The 12,212-nt window shown below is 42.6% G+C and overlaps 1 protein-coding gene across 3 annotated transcripts in view; it reads right to left on the bottom strand.

Moving 5' to 3' along the window:
• Positions 1–11,458, bottom strand: part of CAP1 (cyclase associated actin cytoskeleton regulatory protein 1) — a 29,982-nt gene extending 18,524 nt beyond the window's left edge. For 2 of the 3 annotated variants that reach the window (XM_028160077.2, XM_008151184.3), the window contains exon 1: positions 10,941–11,085. The gene's annotated coding sequence lies outside the window, so the exon portion shown is untranslated. Of the gene's footprint in view, positions 1–10,940; positions 11,086–11,356 lie in introns of those variants that run through there. The other variant, XM_054721633.1, reaches the window with a different exon arrangement.
• Between the last annotated feature and the right edge of the window lie 754 nt (positions 11,459–12,212).

The following is a 12,212-nucleotide window of genomic DNA, read 5'->3' as shown; positions in this document are numbered from 1 at the left end:
TCCATTAAGTAATACCTCCCCAAGAAGCATTTCCAATATGTGTTCCCACACAATGTGCACTTACCTCTACCACACATTTAACACATATGTTTTAAATCATTTATTTAATCATTTAATAGGCAACTGGCCACTTGAGGGCAGAAACCATGTCTTGTCTTTGCAAATCCAGTACTATAAATGTACTATGCACTGTAAATACTGTAGGTTGGTAAGAGTCCTTGAGGTAATAAAAATCCTATCCTATGTAATAAAAGCCCAGCGACAGAACAACCAGAATGACCAGTTGCTATGACGCACACTGACCACCAGGGGGCAGGCGCTCAACGCAGGAGCTGCCCCCTGGTGGTCAGTGCACTCCCACAGAGGGAACACTGCTCGGCTGACCTGGATGAGTGGCTGCTCCCACAGCAGGCCAATCCCCGCAGGCTACGCCCCCCACCAGTGCACAAATCTTGTGCACCGGGCCTCTAGTATAATAATAATAGCCTTTACCCTCTCCTTCCCCTCAACACAAGTTTGGCTATTTCCTCTCACAAATCTGAGAAGTGTTTTTCCCCCCCTTCTTTCCTTACTTTTTTAACTTGTCTATTTTAGGATCTTACAAAAACCACGATCTTTCAAATAAATGCTGCCTTCTTGGGCACAAATCACATTATTGCTATAGAGATTTCCAAATCAATTCTTGTTTATTAAATTATATATTAATTAAATATAGTATTTCCTTATAGTTGTGCTTTATATCACCAATCTGCTTCTTCTTCTAAGACTTGATTTTAAAAAGACTTAATTCTATGAGATATATTAAGAAAATATTGATCCCTATCTTTAGAATAAAGAAACTGCTCTGGTGTAGCTCAGTTGGTTGGAGTGTGATCCCATACACCAAAAGTTGGCAGGTTTAATTCCCAGTCAGGGAACATATGCAGGTTGTTCATTTGATCCCTGGTCAGGGGTGTGCAGGAGGCAATGGATCCATGTTTCTCTCTCACATCGATGTTTCTTTCTCTCCCTTCCTCTCTCTACAATTCATTGAAAGAAAAAAAAGTGAAACTAACAAAAATTAAAAAGCTTGCCAGATAATGAACAACCAGTAGGCAGAGAACCTAGGCACTGAGCACAAATTTTCTAAATCTCTCCCCTCAACCCCACATGGCTTTTTAAAAACTATTTTTTAAATTAATTTCAGAAAGGGGAAGAGAAAAAAACATCAATGATGAGAGAGAATCATTGATCAGCTGCCTCCTACATGTCCCCTCCTGGGGATTGAGCTTGCAACCCGGACATGTGCCCTGACCAAGAACAGAACCCTGAGCTCCTGGTTCATGGGTCAAGACTCAATAACTGAGCCACACTGGCCAGGCCCACCTCGCTTTTAAGCAATTATGTGACTTATCAGAGCATCCAGCCCCCACTGTTTGCTAAGCACAGTACTGTGAATTCAAGGCCTCTTCATGGTTTCTTTAGTTACATTATTAGCAGCTTTCAATTTTCTCCATAGAGGCCAATATTTTTCACATTCAGGCGAGATGACACAGGTCTGGAAGGCAAATGCTTAAAATAAGGGTTTTCCCCAAAATACAGAATTGCCAGAGCAGAAAACTCTGCCTCATCTTGTTCCTTGCCATTTCTTTTTTTAAAAAAAAAAACATGTTTTTATTGGTTTCAGAGAGGAAGGGAGAGAGGGATAGAAACATCAATGAGAGAGAATCATTGATCGGCTGCCTCCTGGATGCCCCCTACTAGGGTTCCAGGGCATGTGCCCTGACCAGGAATTGAACCGTGACCTCCTGCTTCACAGGTTGATGCTCAACCACTGAGCCATGCCAGCCATTTTTGATTGACAATAACCAAGAACTATATGTAAGCTCCATAAATGAATGTATAGGTTCCTGACTATCATAAAAGCTTTGGAAAAAGAGGCAAGTCTAATTACACAAATCTAAATAAGACTAGGATTCAGGAGACCAAAGAGTGAGTCCCAACTCTGCAGTATTAACTTTATTACTTTAGAACAGTCATTTCATGGATCCTCACCTAGCACACAGATTTAAGAATTGAAGGAGTACATTTTATAGATGACTAGTGACTTTGAGAGCCTTAAAATGTAGTTAAAATGTTATCACTGAATATTGTATGCTAGCATATAGGCCTCCCAGGAGGACAGATATTTATCCATTCTCTTTCCCCAGCCCCATTAATTTGCAGCATCTAGAACAACCTGGCACACAGATGCTCATAAATGAAAGTGCTTAGCACTGTGGCAGCTACTGAAGAAATAGAAGACACAGTCTCTGCCCTCCAGAAGCGTTCATTCTTTTTTTTTTTAAATATTTTTATTGATTTTTTTACAGAGTGGAAGGGAGAGGACTAGAGAGTTAGAAACATCGATGAGAGAGAAACATCGATCAGCTGCCTCCTGCACACCTCCTACTGGAGATGTGCCTGCAACAAGGTACATGCCCTTTGACCAGAATCGAACCTGGGACCCTTCAGTCCGCAGGCCGACTCTCTATCCACTGAGCCAAACCAGTTAGGGCCAAAAGCGTTCATTCTTATTGGGAAGGACAACATAGATGAAATGGCAACATAATAAATACTGAAAATTCCTCATTGATGTTTCTATCTCTCCCTCTCCCTTCCTCTCTGAAATCAATATACGCATACACACTTATATAAAGACTATATTTTTAAAAAGTTGTTAGAGCCGAAACCGGTTTGGCTCAGTGGATAGAGCGTCGGCCTTCGGACTGAAAGGTCCCAGGTTCAATTCCGGTCAAGGGCATGTACCTTGGTTGCGGGCACATCCCCAGTGGGGGTTGTGCAGGAGGCAGCTGATCGATGTCTCTCTCTCATCGATGTTTCTAACTCTCTATCCCTCTCTCTTCCTCTCTGTAAAAAATCAATAAAATATATATATTAAAAAAAAAGTTGTTAGATATTTAACTTCACTTGGATCAGGGTAAGTTAAAGTGTCAACCTTTATACTAAAGCTTTTTCTTTGCAGAATGTTGTATGGTTCTGAAGTATATAGTATAAATGACTATGTGGTCTGAGAGCTCAGAAGAAATCAATGAGAATTGAAAGTAATCTGGTTGGAGGGAAGTGGGGCATCTTGATAGAAAAGGTAAAAGAAAAAAAGGAAAGACATTCCAGAGGAATCAGAAGCAAAGAAGAGAGAAGGCAATGCTTTTTTATGCATTGTAAGACCACATATATCATGCAGCATGAAGTATCATGGGAAATAAGGTATTGAAAGCCAGGCTGTATTTGAATTTGATGTTGTGATAAATGTGATGCCATTCAGGGATTGTGAGTGAATAATACAATGAAATTTAAATTTTACAAATACTATCTGAGAAAAAAACACAAAAAACAAATACGTATTGTCTGAGAAACAGAATGGGATTTGGGGGGAAAAGGAAGATACTAGGGTTTAAGTTAGGTTGAAAGCTGTTGTTCATCTGTAAAATAAGAAGGCTACTACAAAAAATATTTTTTATATTTCAAAATTAAAAATCCATAATATCTAGTGTCTAGCCAGATACAGAAAACAAAGGAAAAGAATAGATTAACTTACAAATAATCAGTTTTAGGCAATTAAGTGACCAGCACCTGAATTAAGTGCTGTGGAAATATAAAAGAATGATAAAATAGTTTTTCTGCCCTAAGGGAGTTGCAGGAGAAACAAAGCTACCTTCCACTGGCTCTCAGGATTAGGAGGGAGTGCAGGAACTATCTTGTAAAAACACCATCTGATGCCAGAACAGTCCTTTCAACATTCCCAGCAATTAGTCAGGTAGCCTCCGTTCAGTTACCTTCAGTGTGGAGAACCCAAGACTTTGGGAAGCAGCCCATTCCATTCAGACAGCTCAAAGTATTTAAAAGTTCTTCCTTATATGGAGGCAAAATTGGCTTCCCTGCAACTTCCACCCACTGATCTTGGTTCGCCATCGAAGGTCACACAAAACAAGTATGCATTAAACACAGAACAAGTAACAACTGTGCAGTGCCGACTACTGAATACAGTAGCATTCAGAAAAGGGAGACCAAGATGACTCCAGAGTTGCTTATCCAGTGGCCTAAGAGAATGATGACACTATAGACAGAAACATGTTCTGCAATGTTCTAGTTAGGGCAAAAAAAATAGGTCATTTTTGGATATGCAGTGTGTGAAGAGATGAAGCATCAAATAGAAATGGACAGTTAAGTAGTTAGAAATTAAGCTTGGGGAAGATTAAGACTGGAGATCAATGTCTGCAGTCATCGGCAAAGAAATGTCACGAGAATTGATAGGCTCTTGAAGGGATATCATGCAGAGCAAAAAGAAACAAGAGCCCTGACCAGTGTGGCTCAGTGGATAGAGCGTCGGCCTGCGGACTGAAGGGTCCCGGGTTCGATTCCGGTCAAGGGCACGTACCTTGGTTGCGGGCACATCCCCAGTAGGGGGTGTGCAGGAGGCAGCTGATCGATGTTTCTCTCTCATCGATGTTTCTAACTCTCTATCCCTCTCCCTTCCTCTCTGTAAAAATCAATAAAATATATATATAAAAAAAAAAAAAAAGAAAGAAACAAGAACACTGGTTCTCCAGCAATTTCTTTTGTGGTCTGAAACAAAGTAAAATCAGAAATGGCTTGTGATACCTGTCAAAGCTGCTTCATACTCTCATCATTCTAACAATTGAAGCAACCCAATTCTTCCTGCTTACTCAAGGAAGTTGTGCAAAAGTAAATGGAACCAGGTTACTCCTGCAATTCTTATCTCATCTCATCGGGCAATTAAGCCAGTGGTCTGAATTTCTACTTGAGTAGGAAGTTGCTACACTTAAATGTTTTCTCCTTTGTTTGGTAGTTGTTCCCTTAAGTTATAACCTTAAATGAAATTGAAGAGAAACTATACATTTCAGCCTGTATACTATGGTAGTACAACTGATCTACTTCAAAAGGCTTCTCTTGGCCTTGACTTTGTAATTCTTTTCCTGAGACATTATCCTAAGAAAATAATCCTAATGTGGGAAAAAGATAAGTGGGAAGATGCTCACTACAATGTTAGCTTAGACTTCTGATTATAACAGAATAGCTAAATGCACTGTGAAAAAAGACTTTTAAGAAAACAAAATTTAAAGTATTTGTCACATTAGAATGATGGGGTTTGGACAATTTGCCCCTCCATTTTCCAAACTTTCTTTAACAAAGTTATATAATTTCTTTATAATGAAAACAAAGCCAAACAGCTCCACTTGGAATATCTCTTTAGCTACCAGTGAGCTATAAGGCATCACTTAGTTCTACTAACAATATAGAAATTCTCATCACTAGCCTCTAACATGTCAGAAAGCAAAACCTAGACATGCTAATGACAGATACTTACAAGGTGGCTGTTTTAACCCAGAAACCAAAGAACAGACATCACTTTGCCCCAGTAAAGATGCCATCTAAATCTAACCCAAATCAGGAGCCACTGTTCTTCCCCAAGCATTTGGTTTCACTGATGAAACCAATGACATTTAGTGCCTGAGTCTTTGCCACCTGAGGCTTAGATTAAGAGAATGAAAGGCCTATCTTCTAGGGAGGGAAAGAATCCAATTCAATATCAGCACTTGTCTCCTGTTCCCTCCTTAACATGGTCCTCTATCTGAAACTCCAGGAGTAAAGCTAGTAATAATGTACAAGCTGGAGTCAAGACTTGGGAACTAGCTGTTTCAAAGGTCTGGAGCAAACATAACTTTATGTGACAATGGGTTCCTCTCTTTCTTACATTCAAGGAATATGATGAAGACTAACTGCATAAGAAGATTTAGCAGGCACCTTTGACATTGTATAAGGAAAACGGTTTTGGCTGATTTCAGCTGGGCAGTTGCTTTAAACAGAACAGCATTTCCCATTCTCATGCATAAAGATAGAGTCAAGGATGCCATTTGTCCCTACCCATGATTTAGCTACAATTAGATGTATGAAAAGATCTGTGACTATAAGACTATAATTAACTTAAATACAGGAATTTTTACGACCTCTGGAGGAGAAAAATAAAAGAAAACAAAACAAAAAATGCAAGCTCATTCCTTCCATGAAACATTTCAACTATAACTATTTTCCAGTCAGATGGAAAAGTTGACATGACAGGTTTGGTAATACAAGGCAAACAAAGCTGCACTGTTCATGAGGAATATTTTTAGAGCCATGATTCTTTTTATGGTGTTTTTTACAGAAAAAACAGCTTCATGGTGGATGCTGTAACTGCATTAAAGATGATAAACTATAACAATTTAATCAATCAAATAAACATTTAATACAACATCATAAACTATATGCAATTTAAAATAAATGATAATTCCTGTCCACTAAACCAACCTGTCTAAATGCAGGCACATGAACAAAACAGGAATTTATATATCCCCAATATAGGGGACATACAAGGTTGGGGAAAAGTAAGTTTATAGTTGTTCATATGAAAAATAATACAGTAATAAATAATACAAGAATAAATTCTGTATTTCTCATTCTCACAACTGTAAACCTACTTTTGCTCCACCTTCTATAAATCTCCTGACTTGCACTGTCAAGTAACCCAAGCTTTCTTCTAGTGAGTGCCTAAATCAATAGCATTTTTCTATTAAGATCACACCCTCTGATGAAAAGAACAAAAAACCCAAAAAGGCATGTCCTTCAAGGACCACCCAAAAATCCTTTGAATAAGTAATAATTCTTGATGTCTCAATGAAACGTATGATTCATTCATTGCAGGGTACCTAGTACTTCTCATGTGCCACACACTGTGCTAAGCATGGCCATGGAGCCTGCCTTTAGAAAAATTAGTTGGAGAGATAAGGCACTGCACAATCATAGCTATGAAATGATACTTTTTCTTTTTTTTAAATATATTTTTATTGATTTCAGAGAAGAAGGGAGAGGAAGAGAGAGATAGAAACATCAATGATGAGAGAGAATCATTGATTGGCTGCCTCCTGCACGCTGGACTGAGCCTGCAACCCAGGTATGTGCCCTGGACCAGAATCAAACCTGGGACCCTTTGGTCCCCGGGCTGCCGCTCTATCCACTGAGTCAAACCGGCCAGGGCTGATATGATTCTTTTTCATGCAGTGGTTCTCAATCAGAGGTAATTCTGTCCTCCAATAAAATTTGGCAATGTCTGGAAACATTTTTGGTTGTCACAACTGAGAGAGTGCTACTGGCATCTAATGGGTAGAGATTTTGCTCAGTGGATAGAGCGTCAGCCTGCAGACTGAAGGGTCTCGGGTTCAACTCTGGTCAAGGGCACATGCTTGGGTTGTGGGCTCGATCCCCAGTAGGGGGTGTGCAGGAGGCAGCCAATCAATGATTCTTTCTCATCATTGATGTTTCTATCTCTCTCTCCCTCTCCCTTCCTCTCTGAAATCAATAGAAATCTATTAAAAAAAATAAATAAATAAAATCCTACAATGCACAGGACAACAACACAACAAAAAATTATCCAGCCCAAAATGTCAACTGTGCCAAGTTGAGAAACCCTGTCCCAATATAATGAGGAGCAAAGGGAAGCTCAAGAGATACAAATAAAATGCTAATGTGGCAGTTTAAGGACTTTCTAAAGTGCAGAAGTTCAAGTACAAGCATGAAAGCCAGGTTAGCAGAAAGTAAAGAAACTGATGATGACACTTCCAAGGCATAATCACTAGGACTGGGTAAATTATGGCTTGAGAATCCTCAGATTTCAAATCTCAGGATTAAATTCCAAACCAGAGGGTTCAAATTCCAATGATATTTTGCATTTGCTCGTTTAAGTAAAATGAATTGTTGACTCACAATGCTTCACAGAAAATTGAAAGGAAGAAGTACATTTTTAAAGGCTTAGTCCCTCGTTAAAAAAAATAATTGCAACTAAACAAATGTATGTATAACCAAGAAAAGGGGTGAGAATAAAGATCACTACTTACTGGAAACAAAACACTTTACAAACTAAACAGCTAACTTCTTCAAGGCAAAAATCCATTAATCGAATCTTAACACTACCACCGTTTTCAGTTTGCAAGACAGGTTGTACATGACAAAATACTTTCACTGCTACATTTTATTTAAACTTCTGAGGCATAAATTATGTCCACCTGATTGATAAAGTATTCGGGGGGAGTGGGAGGGGAAGCAGGAAAATACAAGTGCAGTCAAAGAAGGTATCAAAAGCCATTCATAACCTGGCAGGCATCTACCTTTTTACTGATCTTATCTTCTGCCACAAACTCCAGGTTCCAGTACTTCATGGAACATAAGCCCTCTCCTGCCTCCACATCTTTGCTCTTGCTGTTTCCACTATTTGAGTACCTTATTAGACATCTTTGCTTGGATGTGCTGCAAACACCTTGTACTCAATATATCCAAAATTAATTTTCTTTCCCTGCCACCTGCCCAACCCAGCCTTCCCTCTCATAATACCTATCTTGGTGAATGGTACTACCCATTTCCCTAAGCCAGAAAACCAGGCAATCATCCTAGACTACTCCTATTTCCTCAATCCCATAAACAACCAGCCTCCAGTTCTATGGATTTCATCTTTTAACACTGTTCAAACCTGATTCCTCCTCTCCTTTCCACTGCCATTGCCCTATTTAAAATTATGATTATGGCAACAGCTTCCAAACACTGGTCTACTTCCTCTCTTGTCTCTTCCCATTTGACAGACTGAACTTTCTAAAACATAAATCTGCTCTGGCCTATGTGGCTCAATTGGTTGAGCACTATCCCATGCACCAAAAGGTCACTGGTTCGATTCCCCGTCAGGGCATGTGTCAGACTTGCAGACTAGCTCCCCGGTGGGGAGTGGGGGGTGGAGAGCCATGCAGGAGGCAGCCAATCAGTATCTCTCTCACATCAGTGCTTCTCTCCCTCTCCCTTCATTTCTAAAATCAATAAAAGCATATTTAAAAATAAATACAATAAAACATAAATCTCACAACATAATTTTCCTACATAAAAGCCTTCAAAGCCTCCTCATAGCTTTCAGGGTCAGATCCATATTTCACATTTTTTTTTTTAATATATGTTTATTGATTTCAGAGAGGAAGGGAGAGGGAGAGAAGATAGAAACATCAATGATGAGAGAGAATCATTGATCAGCTGCCTCTGTACATTCCCCAATGGGGATCAAGCCTGCAACCCAGGCATGTTCCCTGACTGGGAATCAAACCATGACCTCCTGGTTCATAGGTTGACGTTCAACCATTAAGCCACTCCAGTTGGGCCAGATGCGTATTTCCTAAAATGGTTTACAAGGTACTTCATATTTGACCCCCACCACTTCCCATTTCCTTCACTTCTCCAAGCATTACTAGAATTCTAGTCACACTGAACTAGTCATGGTCTTCCACATGTCCAGATCTCCATGTCCTTGCTTTTGTACTCTTTGCATGGAAATTCCTTTTCCAGATTCACCATATGGCTAAATAAATCTGCAAGACTTAGCCTCCCATTTCCTCCTCAAAGCCTGAAAATCTGGCTCAGGTATTTCTCCTCTTACTGTCTTACAGCCTTGAGCTCACACATGCACTTTAACATTGTAAACCACCCCTGCTTTACTTGTCTGTCCCTTCCTCCACTCTACGAGAACTGTATTCTTAGCCATCAGGGCCAAGTGCCTCCTGTAATCTGTGCCTTACACATATTAAAGGCTCGAGAAATAACTGGTGATGGGCTGTCCTGTTTTTCACTTTAACAGGAATTCCTACAAAGAAGTTCAACTGACAGTTCTGATACTAACTTCTGCCTTAAAAGGTTGTCATCCTCTCTTCATCGAGCTTATTCCTATTCATCCTTCAAAATTCATCTTAAACGTTGCTTCTGCAAAAGGAATTTTCCTGGGCCCCTTGTTACATACTTCCATAGCATCCTGTGTTCTTTCCTAACACATCACATTTTAATTACTTCTTAAACAAACGTCCCTGCAAACAAGTTAGCTCCTTGATGGCAGGATCTAGCTGGTTTTGTTTCAAAACTGCATTCCCTGGATGTGGCAGAGTGCCTGAGACAGAATAAACACACTTTGCTATAAATTTAATTCTGTGAGGTGAGTGGAAATCTCCACCTAAAGGATGGGGGTGGGGGATGGGGAGTGGGGGGTGGGGAGGAAGAGGCTCAAATAAGTTAAATAAAGCATCTATGGCTACAGATACTCAGCAGTGGGGCAAGACCAAACCTCAGCCATCTGATTTCAGGACCAGAAGTATGCAACACCCTCAATAAAGTTAACGTGCCTCATCAGAATAAGAGCAACAGACTAGGAGGAAGGGAGGACTATGTGAATACAAATACAAGGACCTGCCCCTCGCTCTTTTCAAAAACTCCCCAGGCATCCCAAACACGCTGCATTTAAAAAAAGAAAGAAAAAAAGAAGTTCCAAGAAGCCTTTATCTTGGTGCCCTTTCACTTCAGCTGCCAAAGAGAGGACACCAACCGGAAAACCGTTCCAAGGCAGAATGAGAGGTTCTCGGGGAAAAGAATGCAGGAAGGATCGGGGGCTTGGATTTAAAGAACTGAAGTCATGATTCCAATTATTTCCCTCATTAGCTATATGGTCGCAGACCAGCCAGTTCTTTCCGGGATCAATTTACCCATCCGTGCAATGGGGACGAGATAGGGATAAGGACGACTACTAAGGTCTCGGAGGTTCCTTTTAGCTAGGGCATCTTAGGAATCGGGCCTCCGCTGAAGCTGATGACCGGGACTGCGAAACTCAGGGGAAGGGCCACCCCAGGAGAGCCCACTTCAGTTGGTCACCCCGGCCCCACCTCAAGAGACCGCGCCCAGGATACCAGGTCGGCCTCAGGGCCTCCGCCCCAGACCCCTCAGCAGGGTTCACCACGCGCACATAGGCCAGAAACATAGGCCATTAACCACGCCAGGAGCCAGTGGGCCGCGGAAGGCAGCCCATTCCCTACCGGACCGCGAACCCTCACCTCAGAGCTCGGCTTCACCTCCCGACTGCGAACAGCCGCTTTCCACTTCCGGCAAGAACCGCCCAGCAATCTTCGCGCGACCCACTTCCGGGCCCTCACTGGGCGCGGCACCCCCACCGGAAACGAACGGCCAGCTGAAATGTCTGGCTGGAGGAGCGCAGGGGAGGAAGTCCGGCCGCCCTGCTCGTGACTCCACCCCCTATTCACCACGCCCCGGTGTCTACCCGCCAGCTCGAAGTGCACATGCAAAACAGCCCCGCCCACGGGGCGGAGCGACCCCCCGGAGGGCGTGTCCGATGTGGCCACGCCTCCATCTAACTGTGGGGGCCGCAAGCGCCGGGACCAATGAAGGGATGAAATTACTGGCTAAGCTCCACCTCCAGAGAAGGGGACAGGTAAGTGGCTAATTCTCCTACCAGTTTGGTTTCAATGGCAACGGCCGCTCCCTCTTCACAACAGTCCAGAAGGGGTCCTGGAGGGACCAAGGGGTAGTTTTTCTGAGGGGCGGAGTTCTAGGCGGCCATCAACTATGCGAGGCGATAAAGGCTAAGCTCCGCCTCTCTCTGGGTGTGCATACCTCTGTTTCCCCGTTTGTGACGTTGGCCTTGGACAGTGTTCTGGGTGGACCTGCAGAGGCTGGGTGTGGGGAGAGGGTGGACGGGGGCGTGGGCTCAGCCCCGGGCTTCTGGGCGTTCCCGCTGCTTGCCTCGCTCGCTCTGCCCCGACTGGGAAGGTGGAAGCTCGCCCCACTTCCTGTTAGTTCGGTGCGCTCTGTGACCATAGATGGTCAGGTCTGGGGCCTCGCGGAAGCCTCCGCCCCGCGGTTTTGGAGTCCTTCCTTCAAGCCCCCAGGGTGTGGTTTCCGAGAATAAGATAAGCGGAATTAGAAGAGATACTGCTTGCTCCACTCCACTAAAACCCGGCTTCTGAAGCAGCCTCACCCCGGCCTGGGCGTGCCTAGCCAGCTGCCACTCAGTTCAGGGGAGGTTCTGCACGGTGGCTGCAGCCTGCCGGGTAGGCTTGCCTTCCTGGCTGGGACCCGGGGATCAGAGCTTTGTTGCCTCAAGGCTCACATTTTCCAACCATTGATTATCCTCCCACAAAGATTTATTTCCAGAAAAAATTGGCGAGTGCTTTACAGCTCCTGTCCCTTCAGTTGAGCGACTGTGATAGTTCCAAGCTTCAAGTTGAATGCAGGCGTTATATGCCAGTCATTCATTCAACAAATACAGTTCTTATAATAAGAACTACCATTTATAAAGCGCTGACTAC

The sequence above is a fragment of the Eptesicus fuscus genome, chromosome 9 (genome assembly GCF_027574615.1).
Source record: "Eptesicus fuscus isolate TK198812 chromosome 9, DD_ASM_mEF_20220401, whole genome shotgun sequence".
Taxonomy (NCBI): Eukaryota; Metazoa; Chordata; class Mammalia; order Chiroptera; family Vespertilionidae; genus Eptesicus; species Eptesicus fuscus.
Note: the sequence above shows the minus strand (reverse complement) of the source record. Positions and strands in the feature narration are given on the sequence as shown.